The sequence below is a fragment of the Cucurbita maxima genome, unplaced genomic scaffold (assembly GCF_002738345.1).
Source record: "Cucurbita maxima cultivar Rimu unplaced genomic scaffold, Cmax_1.0 Cma_Scf00006, whole genome shotgun sequence".
Classification (NCBI taxonomy): domain Eukaryota; kingdom Viridiplantae; phylum Streptophyta; class Magnoliopsida; order Cucurbitales; family Cucurbitaceae; genus Cucurbita; species Cucurbita maxima.
In genome coordinates, this window is record NW_019272022.1 from 2,346,061 (window position 1) to 2,364,973 (window position 18,913).

The 18,913-nt window shown below is 34.4% G+C and overlaps 4 long non-coding RNA genes across 10 annotated transcripts; 2 read left to right on the plus strand and 2 right to left on the minus strand.

Annotated features, from left to right (window-relative positions):
• Nucleotides 1-3,611: 3,611 nt before the first annotated feature.
• Nucleotides 3,612-18,772, minus strand: LOC111480723. Of its 2 annotated transcripts, XR_002717887.1 has the most exons (6): nt 18,499-18,772; nt 17,952-18,118; nt 17,413-17,503; nt 17,258-17,330; nt 16,992-17,074; nt 3,612-4,051 (listed from the first exon to the last, which is right to left on the minus strand). It is a non-coding gene; the product is annotated as an uncharacterized LOC111480723 (long non-coding RNA). The 2 variants fall into 2 exon arrangements; XR_002717888.1 differs by lacking the exon at nt 3,612-4,051 and having other exon boundaries at nt 16,455-17,074; nt 18,499-18,770.
• LOC111480727 lies at nt 7,264-9,225 on the minus strand. 3 transcript variants are annotated; one of them, XR_002717901.1, is made up of 3 exons: nt 8,369-9,225; nt 7,621-8,174; nt 7,264-7,514 (listed from the first exon to the last, which is right to left on the minus strand). It is a non-coding gene; the product is annotated as an uncharacterized LOC111480727 (long non-coding RNA). The 3 variants fall into 3 exon arrangements; XR_002717900.1 differs by having other exon boundaries at nt 7,621-7,740; nt 7,818-9,225; XR_002717899.1 differs by having other exon boundaries at nt 7,621-9,225.
• LOC111480736 lies at nt 8,755-9,398 on the plus strand. Its single transcript, XR_002717911.1, has 2 exons — nt 8,755-8,784; nt 9,223-9,398. It is a non-coding gene; the product is annotated as an uncharacterized LOC111480736 (long non-coding RNA).
• Nucleotides 10,020-12,477, plus strand: LOC111480726. Of its 4 annotated transcripts, none has more exons than XR_002717897.1 (4): nt 10,020-10,135; nt 10,470-10,531; nt 11,662-12,120; nt 12,279-12,477. It is a non-coding gene; the product is annotated as an uncharacterized LOC111480726 (long non-coding RNA). The 4 variants fall into 4 exon arrangements; XR_002717896.1 differs by lacking the exon at nt 12,279-12,477 and adding an exon at nt 11,066-11,135 and having other exon boundaries at nt 11,686-12,272; XR_002717898.1 differs by lacking the exon at nt 12,279-12,477 and having other exon boundaries at nt 11,662-11,925; nt 12,034-12,272.
• Nucleotides 18,773-18,913: the final 141 nt, after the last annotated feature.

The following is an 18,913-nucleotide window of genomic DNA, read 5'->3' on the forward strand; positions in this document are numbered from 1 at the left end:
TTTTTTTTTTTTTTTTTTTTTTTTTTTTTTTTTTTTTTTTTTTTTTTTTAATTATTTTGTCATGACATGAATTTGAATTTGAATTATGCCCACAATATTTCAAAGGTTTTTATTTATTTATTTATTTATTTATTATTTTATTGTTCATGCAAAAAAAAAAAAAACATGAAAGGGATTTTGTGGAATTTGAGAATTTAATAAATGATTGGTGTTTTGGTCAATGTCTGTGGAATGTGACATTTTCATTATAGTTGGAGGGAGTTTTGAATTAAATAGGAAAATTATATTTACATTTATACCCTTTGAAAAAAAAAGACCATATTTGACTTTGGAAGTGAAATAGAAAAAAATACTATATTTTAATTTTTTTTTTTGCATGGGTAGATTGGGAAAATGATATATAATTTTATTTTATTTTTCTATTCATAATTTATCGGGTAATTATCATCCTCAAAATTAAACTAGGTTAATTTAATAAAGTTAATTTCATTATTTGACTTTTTGACTTTTACCTATGTAATTTATGATAGAGTTATTAATACAAAAAAGTCAAACTTTATAATCCGACGTCATACAATAACCCTTCATTTCAAAGGGTCGGTCTCAATTTGGTTAAATTATAAAGTTAATCTATAAATTTGAAGCTCAACATCCGTTGATTAAGGAGTTATTTGTCAAAATAAATAATAAATAATAAAATCAAATAACTCATGAAATTCACAAATAAATAAATATAAAGCTGGAAAGGACCATTTTGTGAAAGAAAGGGATGATGATTGTGGGCACATGGGAGGGCAAAAAGGTAATTTAAGAGTAGTTTTGGAATTTGATGATAACGGTAACGTGGGGCCCTCCTAGATTAGGGGACAAAAGGGAAATTTCAAAATTAGATAAACCAAATAATAAATAAAAAAGGACACCTAATTCCCCGGAGTTTGTTTCGGAACTCCACGCTTGTTTTCTTTTATTAATTAAAACTTTTTGAAAAATCACAATAAAATATAAAATATTATTTTTTTATGCTAAATATGTTGTCCATGTCTAGTCAATTTTGAATTTTAGTTGTAATACTTTTAAAAGAATTGGACTTTATTATTATTATTATTATTATTAATAAAAAAAAGAATTTGTGTATTAATATCTGACATTAAAAAATGGTATAATATTTGCGTATTTTAAATTAGTGGTGAAGAAGATTTTAGAATATGCTACCAAAAACTATATAATTTATATATAATTAATAATTGGAGACATGAAAATTTAGGAGATTTAAGAATTAATAAAAAATAATGAAGTAGAAGTTGGAACTCCCAAGGAGGATATATATATATGGTTTCCTGTCACCATCGCGGATTTTAAATAGCGGATTTGGCGATTGTGTGGCACCCACTCTCAGCACTAAGTGAGTTAAGCCTACTTTAAGTTATGTTGCCTGCGGTCAGGCAATGAATACAAACTTCGGGTCTCGATTTCAAGAGAAGATTTTAGAAAGTGATGGAGAGGAGCTTTGAAAAAAGAATTCTGAGAGCAACATAGAGAAATTGAAATTGGTGTTATATGAGAATGTAAGCAATTGACTTATAAAACAAAATATTCTTAAAAATATGAATTAAAATAAAATGTTAAAGAAAAATTATAAATATGATTTTAAAGGTTGAAATAAAAAGAGGGAAATGGATGGAATGATTGATGCCCGTCCTCACTTTTTAGGAAATAAATAAATAAATAAATAAATAAATAAATAAAGTGGATTAAAAGGGAGGGCAAAAAGGGGATGTTTTAGATTATTTAAAATTATCCAAAGTGAAAAATTGATTGAAATGTAGCTATCTTTGTAGCCCAGTCCCTCAAGTCTTTCAATTATGAAATTCACCCCTTTTTTTTCTTCTAATTATTAATTCGGATTAGTTATAAAATAAAATTGAGATTTTAGTCAAAAATTACAACAAAACTCCACCATCTTCCTTTTTTCTAATGATGGCCCATTTTATTTATTTTCTTTTTTAAATTAGGTACAAATTTGAAATTACTAACCCATCAAAAAAAATAAAAAAAAATTAATATTTTAAAGCTAAATTAATAATATATATATATATATATATATATATATAATACTATGAATTTTTAAAAGTTTTAAATAAGTTCAAAAATATCTTCCATTAATACTTTGCCTAAAAAATAAAAAGATTTTAAAATGTTAAAAACACCTAAATTGTTAATATGGTACCATGTTTAAAAAAAAAAAAAAATCAAAATATTAATATCCTAAAAAAATTAAAAATTTAGATTAACTTTTTTTATTTTTATTTTTAAATTTAAAGATAATAAAACTTTATAAAATCGAAAGGTATTTAAAACTTTTAAAATTACAAATTTTTATATTAAAATAATATAAAATATAAAGCTTAAAGATTTTTTTTATTAACTTAACCATAAAGCAGGTTTAATTGTCAATTGGAGAAGAGAATGAAACATTTCTTATAAGGGTGTGCAAACCTCTTCTTAACGTGTTTTAGAACCATGAGGCTGACGGTAATAAGTAACAGACTAAAGCGGATAATATATGCAATGGTAGTTTTGGGCTATTACAAATTATATCAGAGCTAGGTTACCGGACGATGCGAGGCACTAGTTGGAGTAGGGTTAAACTCAGACGTTGCAAGATACTGGTCGGAGTAAAGCTAGACCCAAACTATGTGAGGCAATGATCGGAGTAGGGTTAGACTTGAACGTGCGAGACACTGGTCGGAGTAGGGCTAGATTCTATTTATAGTAAACACATTTTAAAATCGAAAAAACCAAAAAAAAAGAAAAGGTGGTAAAAAATTTGAAACGAAGAAAATGATTGAAGGTAATTAAGTTTTTGATCTTTAAGATTGGATGAAATCATTAAATGAGTGCGTAATATCTTTAAAACTATATAGTTTAAAATAATGATTGATCTTTATTATTGTTAATAATACAGATTAAATTATTAATGTACGATATTATTTGCCAAGATTTATTATTTTACTAAATAGTATTGATTAATTATTGAACCAATATTCAATATTTATTGAGTATAATTCAATAATTATTACAAAAAAAACGAGGTACCAAATTACGTATATAATTATAGCATTAAATCCTACTATTTATAAATATTTCAATTATTATAATGTATCCTAAAAATATCAGAGTTTAAGTTTGATTCTTGCTAAAATTACTCATTAAATATTTTGACGGGATCAGCCAGAACCAAATGAATAACGTGGGTCTTCATTCAGGTAAGATGAAAAGCAGCAAGCCCATAACATAGGAAGTTGTAGTTCAATAAAATTTTGGTCGAATCGCTCTTGTAGTTCAAGGCAGGCAAGGGCTCTCGAGCCTACAATGAGTCACAAACCTAATTTTAGGGGAACTCAAGAACCAATCCAACTCATAAAAATTTTAGTTATTTGAATCCAACCAAGTTGAAAAGGGCATTTATGAGAAGTGGATGTGGGGCTTGGAGAGCTTTTAATGATGCAACATAACATAATGTCATGTGTTTGTGTTTTTTTGAGTGCGTACCAAGTTAGGAGAATCTCATATTCTTTGACAACATTATTTTGTCACTCTTTTATTGCTTTGTTTGGACCTCATATTCATTGCCTTTCTTTCAATTTCAACTTAGATTACATGTGTTCTAAGCTTTGTCACCCAACTTTTCTTCTTCCAGTTTAATAATCTGTATTTGCGTACTCTGTTTCACGTTTCCCGTTGATTTTCTTTTTCTTTTTTTCTCAGACTTTCTTTGTCGGATTATTATTATTACTACATGCCATGGTTAAAAGAACAAGGCCTATTAATCTCATGTAGTTATTGACAGCATCCTTCTCCAAATCATCCGCCGCGAAGCCTTTGTTCGCATCGCGATCGCTCTTGTCGAGAACATCGCATACGGCTCTACGAACTGTGAAATCTACTCGTGAATTAGGCAATTGAGTGTGCATCATAGAATTCAATAGTTACGCTGACCTGTACTTTGATTATTAGAGTTGATGTTCTATTCAGCATAATCCATCTCAGCCTACAAAAACGACAAGAAATATGAATAGCATAATCAATCTCCATCTACAAAAATGACAAGAAATGTTTCAGAAAATATCAATATACAACATACAAAAGTCTTTATCAATTGAAGCTACACTCCTTGGATCTCAACTCAAACACATGAACTATGTATCAACATACCACATACAAAAGTCTCTATCAATTGTTTTGTATCTATCAATTGAAGCTACCACTCCTAGGATCTCAGCTCAAACAAATCAAACACATGAGCTATGTATCCTATCCTACTGTGGATAGTTTAATCTCTATGGCTAATGGTTCCAGATTACACTGAAGAAAATGGAAAGCCTTAGAATAAGGCTTGTTCTACTCCAACAGTACAACACATGATGGCCAGGTAAATGACTAATCCTACCGTTTATATAAGTGCAATTGGGGCTCTACATGATGTAACACATACACATCCAAAGATTTCATGTATTATTAACAAATCGAGTCGATATTTGTAGAATCCCACTCCATTACAGCAGATACATGCATGTGATTCTCAAATTATAGAATATTCTAATCTAGATTAGAGTTGAAGCCTTCACGACTGGTGTGTTAGAAACCACGACCTCCACAATAGTATGATATTGTCTACTTTGAGCATAAAGCTACAAGGAGTCAAATATGCTACGTTAATATCAAGTCTTCGTAACATACCAGCTCAATCTTCATCAATAGCTTTACAAGACTTTGGACAAGTTATAGTGAATTGATTATTAATCAGCAGTAAAATATATTTTTCTTGCTACTGAGCCGATGATTCGGTCATGATTTAAGAAGCTTGTGGACAATTAAATTCTATGGAATAATCAGCTAGCTTCTTAAATCTTGATCGAATCATCGGCTCAATAGCAAGAGAAATAAATTTTATTGCTGATCAAGAGCCAACTCACTATGATTAAAGTAGAATTTATGATGCTTTGATGTTAGAACTCATTCTATTAAGAAGTGCATCACAAAAGGATCCTACTATATTGGGATCGCACAACAACGCACACACTCGATCTAGATGAACACAAAGAACAATATAGAGAAAATGAAAGGAGAATATTGGCTAAAGGATTTGTATTGACGACTACAGATATGTACAGTAAGAGATAATACAGAGAAATATAGAAAGTACATATATATGATTTAGCTTACTATATATACATTTACCAGATATAACCATCTACTATATATAAACTATCTATCTCACTTGCTTCGTTGTCTTGGAACCTTGCTCCACATCTGGTTCCTCAGCAGTAGTCTCGGGAGTTTCATGAGTATCTGCTACAACATCACTAGGTGAGTTTCCCTGCAACTCAAGCTTAACTCCCACTTGCTTCGTGGTCTTGGAATCTTGTTCTACATCTGGGTCTTCAGCAGTAGTCTCAGAAGTTTCTCAACTCCCACTTGCTTCGTGGTCTTGGAACCTTGCTCCACATCTGGTTCTTCAGCAGTAGTCTCAAGAGTTTCATGAGTATCTTCTACAACATTACTAGGTGAGTTTCTCTGCAACTCAAAGCTCAACTCCCACTTGCTTCGTGGTCTTGGAACCTTGCTCCACATCTGGTTCTTCAGCAGTAGTCTCAAGAGTTTCATGAGTATCTTCTACAACATTACTAGGTGAGTTTCTCTGCAACTCAAAGCTCAACTCCCACTTGCTTCGTGGTCTTGGAACCTTGCTCCACATCTGGTTTCTCAGTAGTAGTCTCAGGAGTTTCATGAGTATCTGCTACAACATTACTAGGTGAGTTTCCCTATAACTCAAGCTCAACTCTCACTTGCTTCGTGGTTTTGGAACCTTGTTCCACATCTGGTTCCTCAGCAGTAGTCTCAGGAGTTTCATGAGTATCTGCTACAACATCACTAGGTGAGTTTCCCTGCAACTCATGCTCAACTCCCACTTGCTTTGTGGTTTTGGAACCTTGCTCCACATCTGTATGGATCATTTCCAACCGTACTTTCTTCAATTTGCTGGTAGTCCTTGTGAAGCTAACTCGTTTCGCTCATATATCCAAGTCTATTATGCCATAGACTTGAATTTAAAGCATTCTTAGCAACAGCAGCCATGTTCACACCTTGCAGTCCAGATTTTATGCCATGTGCTACCACCATAGCACCCTCATAATCTTCCACGAACTCTTCTCTAACTCTGTTGCATAACCTGTGTTGTCCAACTGACCAATAGAGATCAAATTCTTCTTGAGACTAGGAATATATCTGACATCATTTAATGTCCACTGATTTCCTGCCCGTGTTTTTATGCAGACATTCCCATTTACTTTAATCTCAAAATCTTTGTTGTTGGCAAGATACACCTTCTCAAAATTTTCAAACTTGAAATTTCGAAACAACTCTTTATTTGGAAACGAATGAAAAGACGTTGATTTTGATCGCCCTTTGTTTGGGTCCTTCGATTTACTTCGCCTTCAACAGATCTGACGTTGTCTTCTCCTTAATGATGTTGAGCACTACATTTATGGATAGCGTCAACCGGATCAACCATAAGGCCTGTCGATCCTTGAGCTTCCATTGTTCCGTGGTCATGGTATCTGGCTTCACCCCCAATAGGGGTTCGTGAAGATCTTTTTGGTACAGATAATCTCTAATCTGCATCTTCCAGAAACCGAAATCGGATCCATCGAACTTCTCAATTCTAATCTTTGAACTTTCCATCTTCAATGATCGTGGTAAATTTAGCCTAGCTCTGATACCAGTTGTTGGGATCACACAACAACGCACACACTCGATCTAGATGAACACAAAGAACAATATAGAGAAAATGGAAGGAGAATATTGACTAAAAGATTTGTATTGATGACTACAGATATGCACAGTAAGAGAGAATACATAGAAATATAGAAAGTACATTTTCAAAGCTCTGAGATATATATAATTCAGTTTACTATATATAGTTTTACTAGATATAACTATCTACCATATATAGTTTTACCAGATATAGCTTTTTACTCTACAAAACAATTTACTATTTATGGCAATTTACTTTATATGTCATTTACCATATATAACCGTTGACTAAGCTATAAATAACCAGCAGACTTCATAACCTAACATATTAATACACTAATTACTAATTTGTGAATGGTTCGATGGCGAGAGCATACAGGAGTGAACATGTACAAATATATAAAGAATAAACACGTATACTGAGTCAATTTACTAATGAAGACAAACTAAAATGTAAAATATAATAAAGACAAAACAAAAGTCGTGCCTGAAATTAGTATTTTTACCTAACCAAGGAAAATAAGAAAAACCTGTTTTAAATGAAACGAATGAAATTATAATGTCGTAGGTTCAATAGAAAATGGTGCAAAAAGCATCTCTTAAGGTTTTCAAATTCTATTGGAGCTCTTTCCCTTCATCAGATGACCAAGCCATGACTTTAACACAAGGTAGCTGACGTAGTATACATCTTGCACACCCTAGAATTAAGTAAAAACGTACACGGTGGATCTTTTTCTTATTAAAGAAAGGATATCATCTCATTTAATTCGTCAAGGAAACCTATAGATCATTCTAAAAAAGTACCATATTTCTATCGTGATAATTTATTGTTGAGATTAAATAGTCTTCCTTGGCCGAAGTTTCCTTATATCCTAGAGCTTATCTTTTTATGGTCAACAAGTCTTGACATAATCGATATTGTTCCTTCAAGATTGTATCTTAGAGTCAAAGGAAAGCAAAGAGAGACCGAGCCGAGTTCAACAAACACCTATTCCATTTACCTTGTTCTTCTTTTTGTTTCTTTTTGTACAAGGGGGGTTCTAAGGGTCTTTTAGAGGTTCCTTCTACTCTCGAGCCTCCACTCTTATCCCTAAACGTTGCCCACATTTTACCATTTGTGGATGAAGCTTGCAACGAACTAGAAACATACAAAATAGTGCTGATTTTAAACTTGAAACTAAAGGAAGGTCCATTGGAAAAATCTACTTCGATGAGGATGTTTCCAACGTCATTTTTCAACACCAGTCGTTAGATTTGAACATGAGTCTTCCAGATCATATCCATATTTGGAACAAATTCAATAATTGAATCTTGAGATATGAAAGATTTTGTCCAGATGACCCCGGCTGTAAACCAATCTGGAAAGATTTCTAGTCAGGGGCATTTTTGTAAATAATTGGAAGTTTAGGGTATTTTGGTAATTTTTCACATTTTGAATTTTTTATTCGAAAAATCCAAACACTATCCAAATCTATTCATTTTCCCCTTCATTTTTCCCTTCGAGCATCTTGAAATTTCTTCCCATAAGAAATTAAAAGTTCGAGAAGTTTACCTAAAATTGGAAAATTGACATATTTTTTTTCTTTTTTTGTGACTTGCCCTCACTTATGTCCTTCCAAGTTTCTTGAGGGTCCTTTTATAGGTTTGAACTTCTCCAACATATCCTTATAATTTGCCCGTGTGGCCTTTAGTATATCCTTCCAAGTTTCTTGAAGGTCCTTTTATAGGTTTGAACTTCTCCCACATATCTTTATAATTTGCCAACTTAAGCCTTAAGCCATTTGCCCCCTTTGTCTGTCTTCTCAATATCTTTTATTGAGATTAACAAGTCTTCCTTGGTCATTCGTTTGTTACTTATATCTTAGAGCTTATCTTATTCTTTATGTTCAACAAACCTTGACATAATGAACATGGTTCCTTCAAGGTTATATCTTAGAGGTTCCTTTTGTTCCTTCTTGTACAAGGCGGGTTCTTAGGGTCTATAAGTTCTTTTCTTGGTGTTACAACCTTTTTACCTTTTAAGTTAACTATTTCTTTTCCAAACCTTTTCCATCCCTATCAAACTTTGCAAGGTCATTGAGAATATCTTTTTTGGGTCTCCTTAACTTTCCTTGGGTCTCTTACAACTTTAACCTACTCGAGTGTCTTAACCTTACTTGGGGTCTTACAAATTCTCCCCTTTGTCCCCCAAAATTCATTTTTCTTACCTTGTCTCTAGGTTCTTGTCCTTGGTTATGTCATTCTGAGTTTCTTGAGGGTCCTTTTATAGGGTTTTCATTTTTTGACCTGTCCTTATTATCTACCCTTGTGGCATTTAGTTCTTAACTAATGCCTTAAGGCCATGTACTTGTTCTAGCATTTGCCCCTTTGGGCGGTCTTTTGAATATTCTTGGTTGAGATGACAAGGTTCTTAGGGTCTTAAGTTCTTCTTTCCTTGGTGTTATAAGGTCTTCCTTAATCCTGGTAACCACCCTTGACCTTCATTAATCCTTGTACTCTCTAGCCTCTACTCTTGTACCTAAAGGTCCAGCGAAAAAATCTACTCCGATGAGGGTGTTATAGACTTCAACTTTGAACACCAACCGTTAGATCTAAAGATATCTGAGTCTTCTAGATCATATCCAAATAACGGTCGGATCTTGAGATATGGAAGATTTAAGAAATGAAAAACTCAAGAACTTAACTTAAAATTGGAAAAATGACATTTTAGAGCATTGAGAATCTCTTCCTTGGGCCCCACCTTAAACTTACTCGAGTGTCTTAACTTTACTTGGGGTCTCACAAATTCTCCCCCTCTTAAAAACTTTTATTCTCGAAAGTTTGTTGTTCTTACCTTGCCATGGGGTACTTGTCCTTCATTATGTCCTGCTTGAGGGTCCTTTTATAGGTTTGTCCTTTTCCAACTTGTTATAATCTACCCCTTTCAACTTATGCCTTAAGGCCATGTACTTGTTTCGACATTTATCCTTTTTGAATGTCTTCTAAACATCCTTGGTTCAAATTGACAAGTTTTCCTTGGTCATGCTTACGCTTTCTTATATCCTAAACCTTATCTTTTTCCTTTAAGTTCAAGAAGTCTTGACATAATCAACCTTGTTCCTTCAAGATTCTATTATCTTAAAGGTTCTTTTTGTTTCTTATGGTACAAGGTGGGTTCTTAGGGTCTTAAGTTCTTTCCTTGGTCTTCCTTAATCCTTGTAATTACTCTTACCCTTCATTAATCCTTGTACTCTCAAGTCCTCACTCTTGTCCCTAAATGTTGTCCATATCTTCTTATTTGTAGATGAAGCTTGCATCAACCTTTGAGACAACGATACTGGTATTTGTTATTACCTTGCATTTGGGTATTTGTCCTTAGTTATGCCCTTCCAAATTTCTTGAGGGTTCATTCCTAGGTTTCTCCTTCTCCATGTTCTTACAATTTTCTCTTGTGACATTTAGTTCTTATCTTATACCTTAAGGTTGTGTACTTGTTCCAAATTTGCCCATTTTGACTGTATTCTCAATTTTCGACATCCTTCGTTGAATTTAACAAGTCTTCTTCGGTCATCCTTGTATTTCCTTTATATCTTAAAGATTAACTTCTTCTTTATGTTCAACAAGTCTTGCTCCTTCAAAGTTGTATTATAGAGTCTTTTTGTTCCTTATTGTAGAAGGCGGGTTCAACGAGGGTGTTGTCTACTTCATCTTTGAACACCAACCGTTAGATCTGAAGGTATCTGAGTCTTCTAAATCATATCCAATTGTGGGAAAAATTCAACGGTTGAAACTTGAGAGATGGAAGCATTTGTCTAGCTGACCCCTACCAAAAATGGATCAGGGATAGATTTTCTCGCTGGGGGCATTTTCGTAAATATACCACAATTTGAATATTTTATTTTGAAAATCCAAACTTTTCCTAAAAATGCTTTACCTATTTTTGGTAATTTTTTTTTTCATCTCGAGCATCTTGAAATTCCTGCTTCATAAGGAATTCAAAATAAAAAAAAAGTTTACTTAAAATTGAAAAATTGACCTTTTGCCCTTTATGCTTACTATTGTTTTTTCCCAACCTTTTCAAAAGGCTCTTTTTTCCGCCCTTAACCTTGCTTGGGTCTTAATCCTTTCCTGGGATCCCGTAGACTTTTTTTTTGAGCAACTTAAACTTGCTAGGGGTCTTACAAATTCTCTTCAATTTGAAAGTTCTTATTCTTACCTTGGTGTAATTGTCCTTAGGATCATACATAAGTCTCTTTTTCATAACGTTTAGAGTTCCTTGGGGCTTCGAAAACATCTTAAGGTCCTTATGTTCTTCCAAGTTTCTTGAGAGTCTTCTATAGGTTTGTCCTTCTCTGGCATGTCCTTATAAACCTCAACTTCATGGGTAGACCTTTGTCCCCTTAAATAAGGTCTTCTTAATCTTGTAATAGCTTAGGATTATCTTAGGGGCATTTTAGTCATTTAACCATTAGTTCTTCATTTAACCACCTAAATATGCTCCCATGACTTTGGAATCTTGCATAACCAATAGGCTATAAATAAAATCTTAGGTCATTTAGAGTTCATAAATCAACACTTGGATAATAGGGACATTTTGGTCATCTTGCATTTATCCTCGTTTTACCCCCTACCAAACTTCAATGACCATCAAACTTCATATATATCCTTAACATGTCATCTTAAGCCTTCTATTAAAAGTTCATGAGAAGTGGAATCCATTTAGTGGGTTATCTTAATGTTACTTGGATTTTCAAGAAAAAAACGTCGATTTAGCTCCTTATTAACTTTCGGTCCAATTTCGTTGATGTTTGGGTTCTTTGTTCTCGAGCTTTCAGTATTTGAATTACTAAAAAATTTCTTTGGTAGGTCCATCTTTGAGGGTTTTTTCAGGAACCAAAGAGAATTTCTTGAGAATTAGTCTAGAAGGGGGCTAATTTTAAGGAAACCCGAGGGAAGGTCACATTTTAGGCTGATGTGACCGGTTCAACTGAACCAACAACGTCATCGTTTTCTTTCACAGACAGTGGAAGAAGACGATTCGTGCCAATGCTCCTCCATTTGAAAACGACATTCCCTTGGCCTTGATTTCTTTATGAAGCTTGTAGATGCTGAATCAAGGAAGAGAATGAGGTCGATTTCATACCTTGGCGTGCACTATAGCTCGAGTTATTAACCATAAAAGTTTGTTGGAAAATTTAATCCTCACGGGAGCAAAACCCAAATTTGGTCATGATATAGGTCTCCTTAGGGTCGTGTACTTGTTCCGACATTTGCCCCTTGACTGTCTTGTCAACATTCTTTATTGAGAATGACAAGTCTTCCTTGGTCATCCTCGCGTTTCCTTATATTTTAGAGCTTATCTTTTTCCATATGTTCAACGAGCCTCCATGTCATCAACATTGTTCTTTATAAGAGAGTACTTTTCTTCCTTTCTGTAGAAGGTGGTTCCTTGGTCTTAAGTTTTTCTTTCCTTGGTGTTTTAGGTCTTCCTTAATCCTCGTAAATACCGTTGACCTTCACTAAACGAATCAGGAAAGAATTCTTGGCTAGGGGCATTTTTGTAAATAATTGGAAACTCAGGGGTATTTCGGTAAATTGCTACATTTTGAACATTTTATTCTAAAAAATCCTAACTTTTTCAAAAAAAAAAAAAAACAATGGCCCTTTTTGGCTTCTTGAAATTCCTTCCCCTAAGAAATTAAAAATTCAAGAAGTTTACTTAAAATTAAAAAATAAAAATAAAAAGACCTTTTTGCCCTTAATGCTTACTATTTCTTAACTTAGGCCTTAAGGCCATGTACTTTTTTCACTTTTTGACGGTCTTCTCAAACATCTTTGGTTGAGATTGACAAGTCTTCCTTCGTCATCCTTATGTTTCCTTATTCTTTAAGCGCATATTTTCTTTCTTATGTAAAACAAGTCTGGACATAATCAATATTGTTCCTTCAAGATTGTATCGTAGATTGACAAGTCTTCCTTCGTCATCCTTACGTTTCCTTATTCTTTGAGCGCATATTTTCTTTCTTATGTAAAACAAGTCTGGACATAAGTTCTTCTTTCATGGTGCTACAAGACTTTCCTTAATCCTTAACATTGATATTTTTCTGGAGACAGTGTTCTTTGAGGTCTAAAGAGTCTTAACTTATTTAGTAATCCTAAAGTTAATCAAGCACTTAAAATCCTTTGGCATACTTATCTTAAAGTCTTAAAAGTGTACATACCTAGTCAAGCACTTAAAATTAGCCCTTGTGACATATAGTTCTTAAATTATGTCTTAAGTCTTAACATAATCAGTGTTGTTCCATCATGGTCGTAGCTTAGATGTTCCTTTTATTCCGTCGTGTACAAGGCACCGGTTCTTTGGGTCTTAAATTCTTCTTTTCTTGGTATTACAAGGTCTTCCTTTGTTCCGTCTTGTACAAGGCGGGTTCTTAGGGTCTTAATTCTTCTTTCTCTGTATTACAAGACCTTCCTTAATCCTTGTAACTACCATTGGTCGTCCATAATCTATAAAATCAGCCTATGTGGCCTTTAGTTCATAACTTATGTCTTTAAGGCATGTACTTGTTCTAGCATTTGTTCCTTTTAACTGTCTTCTCAACGTCTTTTGTTGAGATTGTCAAGTCATCATTGGTCATCCTTGTGTTTCCCTATATTGTAGAGCTTATTGTCTTTATATTTAACAAGCCTTAACATAATCAACGTCGTTCCTTCAAGGTCATATCTTAGATGACCGCGCAAAATGGTCGCCTATTACACGGCTCACTAACTCTGCCATTCGTCAACGGTCTAGCGCACCCCTACTTAAAAGATGTTGCAGGCGGAGCACCGAAATGGGGGCGTAGAGTCGATTCCCCCATGAAAGTGAAACATCCGAAATTGCCAAATCTCTCTTGATCGACCCCTTTCATTCATTAACAAGAGCATTCGATGCTTCCTGTACTGCTCGAAGGGTCAGCCCCGAGGCAGAACTCCCCTCACCCTACAGGTTGTCCATAATCCTTATAATCAACCCTTGTGGCCTTTAGTTCTTAACTTATGTCTTAAGTCATGTACTTATTTCGACTCTTGTTCCTTTCGAATGTCTTCTCAATATCCTTTGTTGTGATTGTCAAGTGTTACTTTAGATGTTCCTTTTGTTCCTTCTTGTACAAGGCGGGTTCTTTGGGTCTTAAGTTCTTTTCTCGGTATAACAAGACCTTCATTAATCCTTGTAACTATCATGGGTCGTCCATGATCTATAAAATCAGCCCTTGTAGCCTTTAGTTCTTAACTTATGCCTTAAGGCATGTACTTGTTCTTTTTAACTGTCTTCTCAGCATCCTTTGTTGAGATTGTCAAGTCATATTGTAGAGCTTATCGTCTTTATATTTAACAAGCCTTAGCATAATCAACGTTGTTCCTTCAAGGTCGTATCTTAGATGTTCCTTTTGTTTCTTCTTGTACAAGATGGGTTCTTTGGGACTTAAGTCATGTACTTGTTCCGACCTTTGTTCTTTTTTAATGTCTTCTCAATATCCTTGGTTGCGATTGTCAAGTGTTATTTTAGATGTTCCTTTTGTTCCTTCTTGTACAAGGCGGGTTCTTTCGGTCCTCTTTTCTCAGTATAACAAGACCTTCCTTAATCCTTGTAACTACTACGGGTCGTCCATAATCTATAAAATCAGCCCTTGTGGCCTTTAGTTCTTAACTTATGTCTTAAGGCATGTACTTGGTTCAACATCCTTTGTTGAGATTGATGGGTCTTCCTTCTTCATCCTTGTGTTTCCTATCGTAGAGCATATCATCTTTATGTTCAACAAACATTGACATAATAAGGTCGTATCTTAGATGTTCCTTTTATTTGTCAAGTCTTAAGTCATGTGTTTATTTCGACATTTGAAGTCTTATTTTAGATATTCCTTTTGTTCCTTGTACAAGACGGGTTGTTTTGGACTTAAGTTCTTCTTTTATTTGTATAACAAGGCCTTTCTTAATCATTGTAACATCCCTTAGCCATCCATAATCCTTATAATAAGCCCTTGTGGCCATTAGTTCTTAACTTATGCCTTAAGTCATGTACTTCTTCCGACATTTGGTCATTTTGACGGCCTTCTCAACATTCTTTGTTGAGATTGTCAAGTCCTATCTTAGATGTTCCTTTTGTTCCTTCTTATATAAGGCGGGTGCTTTAGGTCTTAAGCTCTTTTCTCAGCATAACTACCTTCCTTAATCCTTGTCACATTCCTTGGGCACCATAATTCTTATAATTAATCTTGTGACATTTAGTTCTCAACTTATACCTTCATACATGTATTTGTTCCAACATTTGTTCCTTTTGACTATTTTCTTAACATCCTTTGTTGAGATTGTCAAGTCTTCCTTGGTCATCCTTGTATTTTCCTATATCGTAGATCTTATCGTCTTTATGTTTAACAGGCCTTAACATAATCAATGTTTTTTTCTTCAAGATCGTAGCTTAGATGTTCCTTTTTGTAACGTCTTGTACAAGGTGGGTTCTTTGGGTCTTAAGTTTTTTCCTCGGTATAACAAGGCTTTTCTTAATCCTTGTAAAACTCCTTGGCAGTCCATTATCCTTATAATAAGCCTTTGTGACCTTTAGTCCTTAATTCATGCCTAAAGCATGTACTTGTTTCGACATTGTTCCTTTTGTTTCTTCTTGTACAAGGTAGGTTCTTTGGGTCATAAGCTCTTCTTTTCTCAATATTACAAGGTCTTCCTTAATCTTTGTAACATCCCTTAAGTCGTCCATAATCCTTATAATCAGCCCTTGTGACCATTAGTTCTTAACTTATGTCTTAAGGTGTGTACTTGACATTTTCTTGTTCCGGCATTTGTTTATTTTGACTGTCTTCACAACATCGTTTGTTGAAATTGACAAACATTAGATGTTCCTTTCGTTCCTTCTTGTACAGGGCAGGTTGTTTGGATCTTAAGTTCTTCTTTTCTCAGTATTACTAGGCTTTTCTTAATCCTTTTACTACTCTTGGCCTTCCATAATCCTTATAATCAGCCCTTGTGGCCTTTAGTTCTTAACTTATGCCTTAAGCCGTTTTCTAGTTCTAGCATTTGTTCCTTTTGAGTGTCTTCTTAACATCCTTTGTTGAGATTGACAAGTCTTCCTTGGTCATCCTTGTGTTTCCTTATATCGTAGAGCTTATCATCTTTCAAGATCATGTCTTACATGTTCCTTTTGTACAAGAAACATGTTCCTTTTGTTCCTTCTTGTACAAGGGAGGGTTTTTTAGTTCTTAAGTTCATCTTTTCTTGGTATTACAAATCTTGTAACTACCTTTGGCCTTCCATAAGACAAGTTCTTTGAGTCTTAAGTTCGTTTCTTGGTTTTACAACTTAATCCTTGACCCTCGGAAGGATAATGAGAATAAATTGTTATATTGATGATGTGGCAATGAAACATTGGAGAAAGCCTAGTCATAAGCCAAACAAGCAAAATGAGGGGCGATGAAACTGAAACAGAGAGGAAAGGACAAACTCAAAGAGTGCTCTCTGTACTCTGAGCCTTCCCCTTCCACATGCCCAGATGAGTCTGCACCAGCCCTAATTTTCTACCCCTTTCTCCTATTTCTCTCTTTCTTCACCTTACCACTCATCATTGCCTCTTATTCATGAACTATTCTTCTGAATTTTGTTTTTTTTTATTTGTTCTAGTTCGTTTTGTTACTTAGGTCTGTCTGTTTTCTACAACTTTTGTGGGCAATTCGCCTATATGTTGTGACACGGTTTCTCTTATGCCGAATGTGGAGTAAGTAATGACCAATGATGTGCTCCTAATTGTTTGATTGATTTGAAATGGAATTCTTTGATCATTGAGTTTTACATTGTCTCTTTGGAAATTGGAACGTTGAGATAGATTCATGGGGTTTATTATAATTGCAGAAGTCTGGCTTTTCACTCGGTTTTACTAACTACCTAAAACACTCATAAAATAGAAAAACCTAATTTAATTTCTTACTCATGAACCCTTTCGACTTTAACATTTTAATCGTTTACTCTTGAACCAAAAACATGATATCAGTAGAACACAAGGAACATTAAAAGGAAAAAACAAAGATACAATAAAGATTAAATATAGGAATCTAACATTAGTAGGACCACAACATTGCCAATAACGTAATTCTCATGAGATCTAGGCAACACATAAGGTAGTTTATGATGTCAAACAGATAATTTCTTACGTGATGGAGTGTTGAACGTAGCAACTAGAGTTGGATTCCTTGACCTCAACTTTATTATCTCCATCTATGTCCTCCATTTCCATCTGAAATTTTCATAACATGGTTATTAATCAAAATCTTCTCCAATAGCAAAGGAAGTATGAACAATAATGTCAAACCAATGAGATACGGATAATTTGAAACCATTAAAAGTGAACCTTACCTATTTTTGTTCAAGTTTGACCAGTAAATAGAATGATAAAAGTTTTGTAAAAGCAATGGCTTACCTTAGTGCGTTGTGTGGTTATATTTCATGCATCCCAAATTGTTTACAACAAATGTTACATGAATCGGACCATCCTGCATGATATTATTAATTAAAAAAATAATTATGCATTGATCTTCAATGCAGACAAATCATTAAGTTGAACAAAGAAAGTACCTTCGATTTCAACAAATTGATTGCCATCATTGTTTAAAAAGTGGAGAAGAGTACTTTTTCCTTGATCTTTTAGATGAATCTAAATGCAAATCTGTGCAAGTTCAGAAAATGGAATACTATTGTAAGAAATATGGCACACTAACATTGAAAGACAAGCAAATACTGAAAACTATAACATCTCAAAATCAAACTTTCCAGAACTTGCTGTTTTCTTAATCTATAACATCTTCCTTGATCTTTTAGAGTTTTCTTAATTGCTTCCTCAAAAAATATGGTGAAGAACTTATGGAAGATAAAAGGACAGTAATTCCGTGGTTCTTCATTGAGCAAGGGAGGCCCCTGCAGAACACTTCTTCCTTAAGAAAAAGGACTTTCATGATATTAGGCTTTTTGATTCATCATTTACTTTCAGTACATCTTTTTTCATGAATAAAGCAGCTAAAGCTACAATCCACGACTTCACAGCCAACAAATAATGAAACTAAAAATAAACTTATAAACAACAATTACTTCCTACAGCCTTGGGCTTGGAATCATACCAGTATTCCTAGCAGATGCGAAAATCTCCCACCGGCCTGAATTGACAGGACCAACTGGTTTTCTTTTGCCCAAGCAATCACTTCATCAAGAGCAACTGCTTTGTTCTTCCCCACTCTGTTATCGGAACCAATCTCAATGACATAAGAGTTCGTCGTTCTCTTCTCTTCTGCCAACACATAAACTTGAATATCAGGTTTGTTCCCTGGCTCCCCACACAGAGAAGGGATAGAAGATGATGGGGAATGAAACGAAGAATCTAGACAATAATCACGTTACCATGGGAACGAACAATGAACCTACTAAAAACGCCCTAATCCTCCATAATCGAAACCACGAAAAATACAAAAGGTGTCAATAACAGGAAAAAAAGAGAAAGAACGAACGATCCTTCGATTAACCTCTGAAGTTGCTCGAGTGAACCCCTAAATCAGAATAATCTCTGAAATTCTCCAATAAACCCCTAAATCGGAATAGCCGGCTGTGCCTTTAAAATTTCAACCTAGAACAGAGTAGTCACGACCAAATACCAAAATGTAATTACATTACCTCTATTTTTCATCACCGGGATCAGGCGAGAAACTCCTTTCGATTCTGCTGTCTCTTCCTCCGATTGCTAGGTAATTATCTAGCGTTTGAATTCGGCAACGAACGTTCGGAAGGGAAGAGGCCGTTGATGGAGCGCTCTGATTCTAGTGTGAGAATGTGTCCTGTAGAAGAGAGTGTGAGTGCGGGAGGGATATATATATGATCCCGCAGGGCCGAGACAGCTGGCGTCCGAATAAGCCGGGGGTAACGGCTCCGAAGACCATTTGGCTCTGACCGTGGAAAACTGTCGACGATACGAACGGCTACGTAATTTAATTCATCTTCCGTAGTTTTAGGGATTTTTACGATTTTATTTTTATAATATTTTGTTTATTTAAACAAATCATGAAGTTTTTTTTTTTTTTTTTTTTTTTTT